This window comes from Paramormyrops kingsleyae, chromosome 5 (assembly GCF_048594095.1).
Source record: "Paramormyrops kingsleyae isolate MSU_618 chromosome 5, PKINGS_0.4, whole genome shotgun sequence".
NCBI classification, from domain to species: domain Eukaryota; kingdom Metazoa; phylum Chordata; class Actinopteri; order Osteoglossiformes; family Mormyridae; genus Paramormyrops; species Paramormyrops kingsleyae.
The window spans coordinates 6,134,939-6,146,428 of NC_132801.1; the positions used below are offsets into that span (position 1 = coordinate 6,134,939).

An 11,490-nucleotide genomic window follows, 5' to 3' on the forward strand; every position below is an offset into this window, starting at 1 on the left:
TACAAACAATGACTGCATTTCCAGAGGGGACCACAAGATGTCCTCAGCGTGACAGTAAATGCAGGCAGCATACTGACACAGATATTTAGAATTTAGAATTTAGAATTTGGTGATCAGTGGTCATTGTCAACACACTACAGCGCGCAACAATGAAATGTGTCCTCTGCATTTAACCCATATGTGACTTTTTGTGACATAGCAGGGGGCAGCTAATTCAGCGCCCGGGGAGCAGTGCTTGGGGGTGGTACCTTGCTCAGGGTACCTCAGTGGTGCTTTGCTGGTCGGGGATTCGAACCTGCAATCTTTCAATTACAAGTGCACTTCCTTAACCATCAAGCCACCACTGCCCACAAAACACATGTCAGAAGTGGGATTCGAACCCACGCCTCTCTTCAGAGACCAGAATGCCCCTTAATTAGGAAGGTTGATTACCTTGAGTCTGGCGCCTTAGACCGCTCGGCCATTCTGACAAATACTAGTATATTAGACAAATATCAGACTGAAACCCATTTTAGATAGACTGTAGCAGCTGTATTGCTTTTATAGATTGTTGTAAATCTTGTAATGTGATTGTCATATTTAAAAAATATGAATAGTTTTACACTTGCAGAATATTTTATTGTCTTGAAAGCTGAGTAACTGACTTGGTAACGGAATATAAGAAAATAACATTTTAACCTTGCATAAGACAAAATAAAGCAAGGTAATTGAATATATACTGTTACGCATTAGTGCATTTTAAAACATTTACAATGCGGTCATAGTGAAACTTGATTTTAGATTCTACGAAAATTGTGCAATTATTGCTTTGTAAGTCTTTACAAAGCAAATTCATCTCTTTATCATGTGACCATTTTCCCCCACGACACGCCCCACACCCATCAAAGGAGGATCCTGTTCAAACCTCTCATAGCTTTTAAAGAAGCCAGTGTCAGTGTGTGACAGAGAGCAGCAGTCACTGGGACTCAGTGTGTACTTTACCTCAGTGCTCCTCCCTCTGTCCTGCAGCCATGAAGCTCCTACCAGCCCTGCTCACCCTCACAGCACTGGCTCTCTCAGGTCCCTGTCTCTCTCCTCTCTGTCTCTCTGCATCTTTCTTTGTGCTCATCTAAAAGTCTGCTCTACCTATTTATTTACAGGTGTGAAGGCTCAGATTGTACTGACTGAGTCTGAACCAATGGTGAAGAGACCAGGAGAATCACACAAACTGACATGTACAGCCTCTGGCTTCACATTCAGTAACTACTGGATGGGCTGGATCAGACAGGCACCTGGGAAGGGACTGGAGTGGATCGCTTATATCAGATATGATGGCAGTAGCACTTACTACTCCCAGTCTGTTCAGGGCAGATTCACCATCTCCAGAGACAACGGCAAGAACCAGGTGTATTTACAGATGAACAGCCTGAAAGCTGAAGACACGGCTGTGTACTACTGTGCCAAAGACTCACAGTGATGGGGGCTGTGGGGAAGCCGTACAAATACTACTTCCTCACAGAGAATAAGGAAGACACATTATTGATTTATTTAGGTAGTTTTATAATTTACTTAATTAGTTGTTTTCTTCTTTTATAACTTTCAAACATGCACACAGAGCTGGGGACCGGAAAAGCAACAGAATCCTTGACAGTAAAAGGATATGTGGGTAAATGTTGAATCTCAATATAGTAATTGTATCTTATTTCTAAGATGTTTGTGTTGTGGGATTTACATTCACATTTATATGGTACAAATAAGTCTCAAATTTCATTTCTTGAATTTTATTAGACAGAAACACGTGCCTGACATTAGTCTGTGTGCCACTCTCCTGTGCAGCCGCTCTGTCCCCCCTCCCATCTCCCACACATGGTCCATCGCGGCTCCATAGGGGGGGGCTGTCCCCAGCCTCTGTATGTAATACTGAGTAATCCTTTGGGAGGATGGGGGGGAATCCCATGGGGGACCTCCTTTGTCACGAATGACACGTGATTATTTTTTAATTGATTTTTGTTCCACAGACTACCTATATTCTGCAGTATAGTACTGAGGTTTGTGGCGAAGGGGACACTTATTACAAGGACTCACTAAGTAATAAATCCCTCAGTCCTGCAATTAATTAATGTGCTATAGATAAAACTGAGAAGCATAAAGTATGCCCTTATTAATTTATGCTCATTTAACATAAAAATGTAAATGTAAAAACTTTCTAGAAACACTAATTTATTACCAATACCTTGAAATATGTCAATTAAGAATGTCTTAGTGAACAAGATAAATATGTAGAGAAATGTCCCAAAGTATAAATCATTTCACCCAATTTGTACATGAACTCAACAGACTGCCAGGATAAAAAGCTTTAAGTCAATAAGAAAAAGAAATTTATCTCGAAAAGTGTTTAATATAATTCCTGTGTTCTCATTGTTCTGTAGCAAGGGTGATTATATGGATCAGGGCTGCCGCTTTCAGTCTAAGGAAATATGGGGTCCAATTCGTATGAAATGTGAAAATAGATTGAAGGCTGTAGAATCGTCTGTGGTCTGTAGAAACAGATCGATTATCAAACTACAAACAATCACTGCAGTTCCAGCAGGAACCACAAGATGTTCTCAGTGTGACAGTAAATGCAGGCAGAAGAGAGACACAAATATCAAACTGAGACCCATTTTAGATAGACTGTGGCAGCTGTACTGCTTTTATAAAATGTTGTAAATCTTGCAATAGGATTGTCATATTTAAAAAATCTGAATAGTTTTACACTTGCAGAATATTTCATTGCGTGAAACTGAGTAACTGGCTTGGTAAAGGAATATAAGAAAATAACATTTTAACCTTGCATAAGACCAAACTAAATAAAGTAATTAAATATATACTGTTACGCATGAATGCATTTTAGTGCATTTTAAAACATTAAGTAGTGAAACTTGATTTTAGATTCTACAAAAATTGTGCAATTATCGCTTGTGGACTGAATTGCACAGAGATAATGTTTGTATAATAAGTCTTTACATAACAAATTAACCTCTTTATCATGTGACCAGCCTCGTGTCCATTGCTTCCGAGATAGGCTCCGGACCCCGCACGACCCAGTAGGATAAGTGGGTTGGAAAATGGATGGATGGATCATGTGACCATTTTCCCCCCATGACCCGCCCCACGCCCATCAGAGGAGGATCCTGTACAAACCTGCCATAGCTTTTAAAGGAGCCAGTGTCAGTGTGTGACAGAGAGCAGCAGTCACTGGGACTCAGTGTGTACTTTACCTCAGTGCTCCTCCCTCTGTCCTGCAGCCATGAAGCTCCTACCAGCCCTGCTCACCCTCACAGCACTGGCTCTCTCAGGTCCCTGTCTCTCTCCTCTCTGTCTCTCTTTCTCTCTGCATCTTTCTTTGTGCTCATCTAAAAGTCTGCTCTACCTCTTTATTTACAGGTGTGAAGGCTCAGATTGTACTGACTGAGTCTGAACCAGTGGTGAAGAGACCAGGAGAATCACACAAACTGACATGTACAGCCTCTGGGTTCACACTCAGTAGCTACTGGATGCACTGGGTCAGACAGGCTCCTGGGAAGGGACTGGAGTGGGTCACTGCTATTAATTATGGTGGTAGTAGCACTTACTACTCCCAGTCCGTTCAGGGCAGATTCACCATCTCCAGAGACAACAGCAAGAACCAGCTGTATTTACAGATGAACAGCCTGAAAGCTGAAGACACGGCTGTGTACTACTGTGCCAGAGACTCACAGTGATGGGGGCTGTGGGGAAGCCGTACAAATACTACTTCCTCATAGAGAATGATGTATGTATGTGTGTGTGTGTGTGTGTGTTTGTATGTGTGAATCGATAATTGCTGTTATTGTCTGTTCTTAAAAGTCCAACCAAGGACTAGGTTTGCAAATTATCCTCTGGCTAGAAAACCTCTGTACAAAACAATGGTTGCATTGTTTTTACATGTAACACTGTCTTTTGTGCTGTCCTTGTTCAATAAATCCAATAAAATAAAAATAAATAAATAAATAAATAAGGATGTTGTATTATTATTTATCCTGGAGCTCGGAGTATCTGTTCATTTTTGACATTCCAGATGAAGTTATAAAAAAAATAAAATTATTAGAAATATTAATTTAAAAATTACTATATTTAAACAGTTTCAAATAGTGACTTTCTTCTGTCTCCATATTTAAGTCCATATTTAAATCCAATACTTAAAAACTGTAACCTCAGCAGCCAAATGACCACAGATGGTGATACTTTACCCGCTGTGGGGATGATGAGGATGGGCACTGTGACTGTGTCCCAAACCATCACTTCTAATTTCAGGGTCTGTATAATGACTGTCTGAGCTTTGCTCCAGTATCAGCCATGTTTGTTTTTGTCCTGGACAGGATGTACAGCTGCTATGAACCTCCCTGTGATCTGTCAGTTATATTTCCAGGTCCTGTTTAAATTCTGAGTAGTATCTCCTGATTTCATGATTTGTTACTAATTTGTACTTCAGTAGTAACTGAGTTATTACTAGGCTTTTGCGCCCTGTAAAATGTTATAATTTTTTTCCCCATTTGTGAAACTGAACTCTGTTTATGTTTATATCTATTTATGTCTCTTTGTTTTTTATACCCTTATTCTATTTATATATTACTTATTCTTTGTGACCTATTTGTTCTTTGTACTGTTTTTAAACTGGAGCCACGTCGTCTCGTCTCTCTGTACACTGTAATGTATATAGCAGAGATGGCAATAAAGCTTACGTTGACTTTGACTGTTGTACAAAATGTGCTGTAACTTGTTGACTTCATTGCACAGATGAAATTTACACTCATATGAATGAATGAACTGAATTTTAAGTTACAAGGGAAGGACAATTCAGTTTGTGACCTGATGACAGCTGTCTGCTCCTTCCAGAGGAAGGTGAGGTATTCAAGGAGGACCTATAGGGAGGCTGTGCACACTTCCCAACAGTGCAGGACCAGCTTCTGGGTGAGAGAGATGTATCTTCTGCTGTTGATTTAGTCACACGGCACTTCAAGTGGGCAAATTCTGGGCCTCTCCAGATGCAACTGGTCGATTTCCAAGCAGATGTGACACTGAGGGTATTTCAAAAGGAGCTGGTGCTGCCACTTTCTGCTTCCAAATGGTCCTGGAGACAGTGTTCCCAGCTCTGAGGGAAATAGTCATTCTGAACATGGTCAAAATGTACATTTTGACCATGTTCAGCTTTACAGTACATGCGGCTGTGAGGCAGCTTCTCCACAATGAACACAATGAAATTTTCTGTAACTGAACCTCTTTGAATTTTAATTGAATACCTCTGATATACTGTATACAATGTGGGCTACATTAAACTCAAGATGTCCCCTTGTTCTAGCAATAGTTAGCTAGCCATAGGCACACAGTAATCTTGAATCAAATTCAAGTAATCAAATTCAAATTTTATTGGTCACATACAAAAAAAAAAAAGAATATAAAGAGAGTTAAGAATAAAAAATAGAAATAGAAATTAAAATATGTGTAACCCTAGTTTCTTGATGAGTGGGTAGCGTGTGCCAGTCTCCCTCTCGGACTGTGGGTAGTAAGCGGGCTACAGTTTCTGTAACGATTACGTTTAATAATCACCAACACGGCAGCACAACACCTTCCAACCTCTTCTCCCAGCCGCTCACCACCGTTCCCCTCTAAACCCGTCCCCCTGTGTACCTGGGCAGCTAGGAACTAATAAAACGGATAACCAAGAGAACATACTGAACCTAAATATAACACACATAAATATAACCGAAATAATAAAGTGCTATAACTGATTATAAATAAAATAAAATAAATTAATATTAAATCTGATCATTCAACATAACATTGTAATGTAAAATAAATATACATTAACCTCAATAAAATTACTGCAAAGCATAATAATAATATAACATAAATCAGTGACATACACTTAATTAAAATAATCCAAAAATATTGTGCACAGTAAATACGGTTACAGTCTTCCCCTGCTGTGGTAGAAATGTCCTCATTTCAACAAATCACGTACGAACCAAAAAAAAAAAAAAAAAAAAAAAAAAAAAAGAAATGGAAATGAAAACCCTGTATACGGCCAGTAACGACCAACCATCCAGTAACCAACAACTCAACATATGTACATTTCGTCAACTGTCGTTAAAGTTGGTCTTGGTTGTCTTAGCACAACACGACGTGAAACACTGACAAAGAAAACAGAGCATCTGCGTAGTAGTAGTAGTCCATGGCCTCAGACATGCGCAAACATTCTGGCCTGTGCAAACGGTACAATATCAAATAAGAACATAAATCACAACACTTAAAGAACAACGAACATGTAGGGGCCATAGGTGTCCCTCCAAAGCTCTTTAAGTGACAAAGTCCTTGTATTTAGCTGGCTGCCGAACCCGGCGTCCATAGCGGGACGTGACCAGCAGGGGCACCTGGGGCAATGAATTGGGCCTACGAACATCCATCGGGGCAGCTGATGACGAGGGAAAGGGGAAAGAGGGGCAAGGACTGGGAGGCTGCGAACAGGGGGGGGACATTGTTCTGAGGAGCAGCCCTGGGTGGATTGGACACCGGCTGCATTCCAGCCGTGACGGGAAACATGTGGGGGAACAGGAGGGCGAAAAGGCAGGGCACCCGACAAAGCAGTAAGAGAAGAGGCTGAGGTCACTGCTCCACCCCCATCAGTTGGCACGGAGGGTGCCTGATTGTTGGCAGGAGAGGTTAGCAAAGTCCCTTTGTAGGTTTTTAGTCGATTATGGTGAACAATCCATGTCCGTGAGTGAGCGTTCCTAGGGTTGGTGATCTCATAGGTAACGCCAGGGTGTCCATCTCTGCTCAACCGACGCTGGACCACAAATGGCCCCTTCCAGTGGCGTGCACAGACATTTTGGGGGGCAAGTGCTCCAGGGGGAAAAAAGGGCACTTTTTGCATATGTGGAAAACCTTTTCTTTTTATAATAAAAAAAACACACAGGTTAAATGCAATTTGACTTTTATTTCAAAACATTCTCTAAAAATAGACCAAAATGTATGAGAACGAATAAGACTGACTGTGGTCATTACAAGAACAGGGCAGAATGGTCGTTTTCACAGGCAATTGGGAACTGCCTATTTTTCCTTTAGCAAATTAATGTGTTAATGTTGCCAATATGTTACACCAAAAAAAATTAACATGTCTAACCAGTGCTTCTCAAAACTTTTAACATGCACCCCCAACACCGTACCCTTCAAACTACCAATAACAACGTCACTGTTCTGTCACAATCAGGTCACAACACAGTGCGTAAATGTCTGCGAGCATCGCTGAGTCAGTAACAACCAGTTAGGCTAAAGACTGCATCTTTAGACAGTTGGACGGTGTTCTAACTTTCTCACAGGAGACACCTACTAAAGACAGTCAAAGACATTAATTTCAATCTTACCAAAGTAGGACAGTAGTTGACGTTAGTTATGGAAAGGCTAATCCACAAAAACGGAGAAACGTCCATAATTCTATTATTCATAATCATGTCAAGGTTTTAGGTTTTTCTGCAGTTCCATCTCTAAAAAGTGTGATGTCTTCCCGTCACTGACTTCAGTTTGAAAACTTTGTATTTATTCACAGATTTCCGTGAGATCATCCTAAAATTTGTAACGAAAAATGGGCTCAAAAGAGCCCTCTGCCTCACGGCATGTAGCCTATAGCATAACGTGATATTTTCAATAGTGTATGCAAAAAGGTCGGAATTGATGGAGAGTGGGGTTGCCTAAATGGTTTAGGTTACATTTTAAATGTGTCGTTTTTTTGTTTATCCATATGGATGGATGGAGGGGGCAAGCTGGCAAAGTTTGTCATGTGCAGTTTCTGACAGGCTACTTCACAACAAAACAATTGCAGGTTGGTCTTAGAGGGCAAACAGAATAATTTCACTCGATTCATGGGTTACCTGACTGGTTGGGAAGGGAAAGAGCTGCCGTGTTGTCCGCCGTGGCTCCCAGTCGCTATAGTTAGCCTACTATGCCTACTCCAAGTAGTCCTATGTCATGCCGCTGCTACACGCCTCACAACAAATGAACTGCAAGCGTGTTCACGTGACACGGTGACAGTGAAAAAGCGACAGGGTTCGGGTGTCTTTGAAGAAGGGGCACAAATCAAGCCATTATTTTCACACCTTTTTAAATCGCGCAGCTTTAAAAAAAAAAAAAATCACGTCTTTCAAAAGGGCACTTTTTTGGACTGAGGGCAAAAGGGCAAGTGCTTCAGCACCACCTCGTCTCTATCTGTGCACGCCAGTGGCCCCTTCCACCTGGGAGCAAGCTTGTTCATCTTTTGTGCTGGGTCATCCAGGAGAACAAGGTCACCCGGTTGGTGAGGGTGGAACACCACTTTCCTGTCATACTGAGCCTTTTGGTGCTGTTTGTTTGCACCACTGTTCAGGGCTGCATCCTTGAAAGCATGTGACAACCGAACAGCAATCAGCTTGGCATATTCTGCTGGTGAACCAGGTGTGGGGGAAGTCACAGCTGGACTACAGTTCAACACAATATCGAGCGGCAAGTTTGGTTCTCTGCCATGAACCAGAAAGAAGGGGGAAAATCCAGTGCTTGTATGAACACTTGAGTTGTAGGCGAGTTCAACTTGTGGCAAGTACTGATCCCACTCACCTCCAGAATGCGATATATACTTTGCAAGCTGATCTTTCAGCGTCCTGTTCAGTCTCTCTACCATACCATCGGACTGTGCATGATATGGAGATGTGCGTGTTTTGGCAATACCCAATAAGGTGCAGAGATGCTTAATGAGGTCTGATTCAAACTGCCGTCCTTGGTCCGTGTGAATTGACTGCGGCAAGCCATGTTGTCTTATGTAGTCTTCAAAAATGCACTTTGCCACAGTAGTGGCACGCTGGTCCTTCAATGGAAAGAGGTTAACATATCGTGTAAAATAGTCCATTACTGCCAGAACATACCTGTTACCTTGTGTGGTGACCGGCAGCTCAGTGATGTCTGCAGCAATCTTTTGGAAAGGTCTCTCTACTTGAATGGGCTGTAGCGGGGCTCTTTCATGTGGAGTGGGAGATCCACGTGTTTGGCATGGCAAGCATTCTGTACAAAACTTGTGAATGTCACGGGACATATATGGCCAGTAACAGATGCGTCTGGCCCTCAGCAGTGTGCGCTCTGCGCCTTGGTGACCACTAAATGGGTTACCATGCAGTGTTGCAAGAGCTGTGGGGATGAGAGTTGCGGGAAGAACAACCTGGAAGGAAGCAGGTGCACATGGGCCTGCTTTGATCTTCCTGCACAGGATCCCATGCCGAAGTACCAATCTGGGGAACTCATGCCAAAGTTTCCGCAAGGTGGAAGAGGAGTGTTTCAAGTGGCCTATCGGTGGTTTGGACGCACTGCCCTCTAGCCATGCGATGACTTCACTGAGACATCCATCCTCCTTCTGCTGGTCCCGCAACTGTACCAAGTCCACTGACAAAGTGTGACGGACTTCAGAGAAAAGTGGGGCAATGTTGTCATTCCTGTCACTGTCAACAGGGGCAATCCTTTCTCTGGAGGTGATAGTCGAGATAACACACTGAACAGCTTTGCTTTGAGTGTCAGTGTTGGGACGACGGGACATGGCATCTGCATTGGCGTGTTGTTTACCTTCCCGGTGTACGATGTTGTAGTCATATACATCCAGCTCGAGTATCCATCGACTGCGTCTGCCAGTCGGATCATTATCCACTGAAGATTTCTTTAGACTCAGGAGGGGCTTATGATCTGTGACCACTGTAAAAGAGCTACCGGACAAGAAGTGTTTAAAGTGCCTCACAGACCAAACAACTGCCCAAAGTTCCCGGTCAAAAGTAGACCACCTTCTTTCAGAAGAGCTGAGTGTATGACTTGCATAGGCTATGACGCGTTCCTTATTGTCTTGCCTTTGAGCCAGCACTGAGCCAATATTATCCTGTGACGCGTCTGTGTACAACAAGAAGGGCTGGGTGAAGATGGGATGTGCCACTACAGGTGGGCAAGTGAGAGCATGTTTCAATGACTGAAAAGCATCATCACATTCAACAGTCCAACTGAATATTGCCCCTTTTTGGGTGAGAGCATGTAGTGGGGCAGCAATGAAAGAGAAGTTCCTGACAAACCTACGGTAGTAGGAACACAATCCAATAAATGCCCTCACCTCTGTAGTTGTTCTGGGTGTAGGCCATCCACGAACCTTTTCAAGGTTCCTTGCATCAGGCTGGAGTCCAGAACTGGAGACCACATGCCCCAGGAAGGTGACCTGTGGTTGTGCTATTTGGCACTTCCTGGCTTTCAACTTGAGACCAGCAGCACGGAACCGGCTGAACACCTCTCCAAGGCTTTGTAGGTGGTCCGCAAAGGAGCGACTGAACACAAGGACATCATCCAGGTAAATTAAACATTCCTTCCAATGCAGGCCATGGAGCACCAGCTCCATCAGTCTCTGAAAAGTGGGTGGAGCATTAGTGAGGCCCATGGGCATAACTTTAAATTGATATAGGCCACTGCCTGTGGTGAACGCAGTTTTCTCCTTGTCATGTGGATCAAGCTTGACCTGCCAATATCCACTTGATAAGTCCATTGTACTGAACCAGCACGCACCGGACAGGCTGTCAAGTGCATCTGCAGGGCGTGGCAGGGGGTACGAATCTCTAATGGTCACTGCATTCAACTTCCTGTAATCAATACAGAATCTATAGCTGCCATCTTTTTTTCGGACAAGAACAACAGGCGAGGACCAGGGGCTACAACTTTCCTCAATGATGTCCTGTGAAAGGAGCAGCTGCACCTGCCTGTCTATCTCCATTCTCATGTTGGGCGAGGTTCTGTATGCTCTCTGTTTGATGGGTGGAACCTCTCTGGTTTTGATGCAATGTTGGACTACGTCAGTGCGTCCATAGTCATGGTCATTAGCACTGAAAATGTCACTGTAAGTCAGCAGTAAAGTTTCAAGCTGCCGTCGCTGCTCAGGAGTAAGTTCTGTCTGATTAAGGTCAACATTTGGGACTGACTGTGGAGGAGAGGGCCCTGTGGTCGAAGCAACTGTGGCCACCTTAGCTTCTACTACACAGTAGTCATTGTTACTGTCTGTTCCTAGTGGATGAAAATCTCCTAGCCTAGTGTCACCTGGAACCTGGAGGTCAGCATTAGTTGGGTTCATAACCCTAACATAAATCAGCCCTGCCTGTACAGGAGCAAGCGTACGTGCAACTAACAGACCTTGGTAGCCTGGTGGATCTGGCTCTAGAATACCCGTATAATCGGCTTCAACCTCAGGCATGCCAACAGCTGGCTGAACCTTAGCTAGAAGGGTCATCTGTGACATGGCAGGAACTAAGACAGGAGCTAGGGTGACAGCGCTGCAGCTCAGAAGAACTGTCTCCGTAGCGCACAGGAGGGGGACACTAGTGCGATTCCCTACCTTGAAAATACCTTCACCCAAGTCAACAACAGCATGATGCAGGAGTAGGAAGTCCCAACCTAAGATCACCGGCTGTGTAATGT

The 11,490-nt window shown here is 43.4% G+C and overlaps 1 non-coding gene across 1 annotated transcript; it reads right to left on the bottom strand.

The window, feature by feature from the left end:
• Positions 1 to 359: 359 nt before the first annotated feature.
• Positions 360 to 470, bottom strand: trnal-caa (transfer RNA leucine (anticodon CAA)). The gene is made up of 2 exons: positions 433 to 470; positions 360 to 405 (listed from the first exon to the last, which is right to left on the bottom strand). It is a non-coding gene; the product is annotated as a tRNA-Leu (tRNA).
• Positions 471 to 11,490: the final 11,020 nt, after the last annotated feature.